At 37.2% G+C, this 5,012-nt stretch overlaps 1 protein-coding gene across 1 annotated transcript in view; it reads left to right on the forward strand.

Annotated features, from left to right (window-relative positions):
* Positions 1-5,012, forward strand: part of LOC106463317 (protein NDUFAF4 homolog) — a 30,769-nt gene that overhangs the window by 24,684 nt on the left and 1,073 nt on the right. The window lies entirely within an intron of this gene.

The following is a 5,012-nucleotide window of genomic DNA, read 5'->3' on the forward strand; positions in this document are numbered from 1 at the left end:
CCTAGAGCCAAGTGCATAATATTTATCATGAAAGTAAAAATATCGATTCAATTTTAAACTTAAATTGTTTCTGGATTACCTTATTTTCTGTTATTTCACCAACGTTTTTAACAAGAAGCAAACCTCTTTAACAAATATTATTCCAGTTTTGCTGTCTATACATTGCATTTTATACTTTCAGTATATAGACTAAGAATAATATTAGGGTATACTTTTGTTGCTAAGCAACATGACATAAAAGCCATTGTTGGAACATAGTGTTACCCAAATGCACTGGATTTTTTATATGTTAGAAGTTGTTTTCTGATTTTTACCAATAATTATTCTATGAATATGCCATGAATTATCTTGATTGACCTTGATCTTATTTTTGATTAACTCATAAAGGAATTTACTGACATTTGACTGCCTCGACTGCACTTTTCTGCCACTTTGTTGGTCAAGCTTGATTTCAGTTAGCTATGAAATGTGAGGTTATGGAATACTATGGGGTGGCAGTACTTGTTTCATCATTTTTGGTGGGCTATATGCTAGTTGTAATATAAACTTATGCTTGGTCTAGATTCGGTTTTTTTTTGTTGTTGTTGTTGAAAAGTAGCCCAATTGTTATGTTAACCATTGGTTTCTGTGGTGGCCATTAGGCAGGTGTCTGTGCAAGTCTTATTCACAACTTGTATATGATGGCACATAGCCTGGGCATATGCACTATGAGTAGCAGATGATTAACTTTGCATTCCTATTTCCTCTGAATCCAGACATAACCTTCAGTTTGTTCATGAGGGTCAAATGTTCCAATTCTGTACTCTCCCATTTGGTCTTCTCTTGGGTAGTCAGAGTCTATGATCATCACATTCATGACCTAAGACTGTGGTGTGACCATTAAATAGACGACCAATCATCTTTTTTTTCATACCAACAAAATTCTCCCAATGGCCTCTCAATCCTCAGGTGTTCCAGTGGCTTTGTTCACAACTAGGTAATCTTCTTCTGGATGCTTTTGCCACTCACCTCAATACCAAACTTCCCCTGTTGTGGCCTCCTGTTCTGCATCTTCCAGCTCTAGCTGTGGAAGTGTTCAGCCAGAACTGGTCCAACCATTATCTTTGCACCTAACCGCCTATCTGTCTTCTCCACTGGATAGTTTCTCTTATTCAAACCACTCTGTGTGGGGTACTTCTAATTGCTTTGTTCTGACTGACCCAACATCAGTTTCCTCACTTGCATTTCTCCAGTCATCTCATCTCCTTCTTCTCTTTGATCCCTCCTTCTGCAACCTCATTCCTCCCTCACTCATCCAGTGGTATCCACAGTCTGTCTTCACATGTGGGTTTTGTCTAGTCCCGTGCAAGATGCTCCAGACTCTTTGTGGTAGCCTTCCTTATTTCTTGTTCTGTTCATTCTTCCTCCTTACTTGTTTACCAACATAAATGGCACATTTTCCATCATTGATCTCTGTGTTGTGGCTTTTACCCTTCCAAATCTAATGTTCCCCACCTTTTTGAATTTTTTACTTGGCTCTTTAACAACAGTTTGTCCATTTCTATCAATTGCAGGTTATATGGCAGCACTATTCAATACTTTTTATTTTCCTATTTTTGTTGTGTATTCTTCAGTTTAGGTCTTTTTGCCTACTGCATCCTCCCTGGCCTGCCATCCTCTCAGATTGGAATCTAAATGTTGTCCTTAATGTCTTTACCATACCTCCCTTTGAACCTTTTAGCCTCTTATTCATTGTATCATCTTTCCCTTAACCCTAAAAGACCTGGCTACAAATTCAATTAGTAATATCACTCTCATCACATTTTGTTCCAAAAATATAACTAGTGGATAAAATTGCTTAAAATTTATCAAGAACATTCCTAAGACTATGTAGTTTTCAGAAAAATAAAATATTTAATTATATTTTTTCTACTATTTGTTTAATGTAGTAATTTGCACTTGAACTCTGAATAGTTCACTTGGAAGGTGATTTTCATTTCAAGTATAAAAAATATAATTTATTATCTTACAGTTTTCACATTTCATTTCTGTAATCTCTTAGACCTCCTAAATGAACGTCAAAAATTTTTTAAAGTCAATGTTTGTATTTTATTTTCCATTTTCTCTACTATATCACTAACTAGTTATTATCATCAACATTCAGTGCAATGTAATGTTTAAAATTAATAAATGGAAATATGTACCTACGTTTATAACTCTTCATTGGTTTTAATTGCAACTTCTTTTTTCCAATATGTAATTTCATGTCTTCATCTTTTCAATTTTATAGTTTATTTTTAATTTTCCTTTCCAATTCTTTGATTTTTTTTTTGTTATTTATGCATCACATCAACTGGTGCCTATGAGGCATTATTATTATTATATGATGATTCCTGTGCATAGAATCATCTCACTAGCACTTGCACATGCAAATGATGCCATCTTGTTTATACACTTTCACAATCCAAGCTACAACAAGTTAAACATGTAAAATTCATTAAACCTTTTAAATATGCATTTTAAAACACAAATGATACATAATTAATTAAAATATAAAAGTAATACATAAATTCAATCTAACTGTCTATCAAACTAATACATGTAAGTCAAGAAAAAAATTGCTAAGTGCTATGGACACCAAGATAGAATAACTGACTTATTCTTCATTTCACCCCATTTGAAAATGAAAGCATGCATGCATGTTTACCATTAAATTAACAACATTCAGGAGTGAAATCTGTTTTTTTTTATTGGCTATAAGCATGCTATTCAACTCCAAACTGTTGTATACCAACACAGCTTTGACTTTGCAAGTGGGCGTAGCTAACCTTAAACTAAAGAAATATTTACAAGGGTTTGTTGGGGGAAGAAATTCCCTGAAAGAGGTTGAGTAAGTAATGTAAAACATTTGTATTGTGTATTTTGGCCTTCTGCAGGAACTGTCTGCATTCCAAATACAGATTTTTTTCTGTATCAGCTTTTAAAGTTGAGAAATTGTAACCATGAGCAGATCATGTGACAGCATGTTTAATTGTTGTTTTAGATGTTTCTTTTTGAAATAAAGGAATAAAACATAAATAATATAAAACCTTGAATTATAACACACTTGATAATACTAATTTCATCAAAATACATTGATAATATAGTGGTTTAATTAAATTTTGAATGTAATGCAGTACCAATGGGTTAAGACCTATTTTTTACTCCTTTTTGCATGCAGACATTGATGGTCAGACGTTTCTGCTCTTGTTGTTTCCTGACTTCTTTATCACAACCATATGTTTTCCCTAAAATATCTGACTGCAGAAGGGAAACAGCATGTTCACCCCTATTTCACTTCCCTCTATTGCTCATCTTTATTCCCAGTTCAATCCCGATCATCTCCTTTTTCCTGTTCAAGGTCTTCATTGTTTTCGTGATTCCCATTCCCGACTCTTTCTCCCATGGAACTCATCTTCTACCCAGGATTTCTTTCCTGTTACTCTAACTGGTTGGCTCCATCAACCCATCCATGTGGCTTATACTTTGTTTTAGGGTATTCTTGTCACATATTTCAGGTTTCCTCTCACTAAATTGAGCATTTCTCTCTCTCTCTCTGGCTGCTCGATTCTGTCATCCATTGGAGAAGGTTGTAGAGACTGGCATGTGAACTATGCCTCACACTTTCGTCACACATTACCTTCATCATCTGGCCATCTCTTCTTCATATAGATATTGTTTGCCTCCAATTCCCATTCTCCATACCCCTTATTGGCTCTGAGTGGGTAAGTTATTTTTCTATATATCTTATCTTTACAGTGGTCTGTTTCTACATTTCTGGATCCCAATAAGTGGCAAGTGGTGCCTACCAGGTTATACATAACTTTAAATCTGCACTCTGCAACCTTTAAAGTCTGTAATGCTCACTGATGAGATGAGGTGTTCCACAAGACTGATAAAGGCCTGCTTTTCAAAATAGGGGTTTTGTGGTCACCCATTGCACATTCTTAAGGAATTGCATTCCTCTAGACTTCTCACTGTGTTCTCCCCTTCTAGTGGAGAACAGGCATCCTGTTGTGGACCATGGAGGCTTGCTTCCTCCTGAGTGTGACCACTTCCACTAATTAGAAAGTAGGACATTGGTGTTCTGTTGGTGTAGATGGTGTGTACTTTCCTGCTACTGCAGAACAGATTATAAAATTACCGACACCACATGGTTTTGAACTGGAGGGATCCAACACATGCAGATCACTCCCTAGCCTGCTTTCCCCTATCCTACCACCACCTGAATGTTGGTTCCCCAGCAGTCTGATGTTGGATTGGCACATGACCAGCCAGCCTAAGTACTTACACATGTGGTTGGTAGGGACCCTCCTCCGACTGGATGAAAAATTCCCAACAACACCTGGTTTTGGATTGTAGTTGACCCACTAAATTTGCATTCCCCCTTCCTACTGTTGCCAGGATGTTTGGTTCCCAGGTGGCCTGCTGTTGGTTGTCTACTGGGTCTGCATACATGTGCCCTACCTGTAACATAACAGGCACTGCTTTTCCCTTCTGCTTCCTGAAATCAAGGTAAAGATGGTTGGGACCACCCCTCCTAATACAGACTGGACAACACATACCTGATTAAGCCTGGTTTTGGGCTGGAATTGACCCACCACATACAGTCTGACAGTCCCCCAGCCACTCTACACTATCAAGCACATCCAATTCCCCTACTGGACTTGCTTCTTTTCTGCCCAAATTGGTGACACATATCTTCACTGTGAGCAAAGAGTATACCCTGATACAGAAGAGGTGAGGTCTCCAACAGGTGTGCTCTTATATTTTCGTGGTATAGAGTATCATGCTCCATGGGTTCTCTTTTGGCACCTTCTGGAGGGGGGGGGGTCATCTAGGTAACTTTTGCACTGGTCCTTTCACTGTTTAATATGGGATTCTAGCTACTATGTGAGAAGAGGTAAGGTACTGCAACCTGCATTTAAGAGAATCAACAAATTTCTTCATGGAATGAAAATGTCAATTAAAAATGTCTATTTTTGTCTTAGAAA

This window comes from Limulus polyphemus, unplaced genomic scaffold, assembly GCF_000517525.1.
Source record: "Limulus polyphemus unplaced genomic scaffold, Limulus_polyphemus-2.1.2 Scaffold1377, whole genome shotgun sequence".
NCBI classification, from domain to species: domain Eukaryota; kingdom Metazoa; phylum Arthropoda; class Merostomata; order Xiphosura; family Limulidae; genus Limulus; species Limulus polyphemus.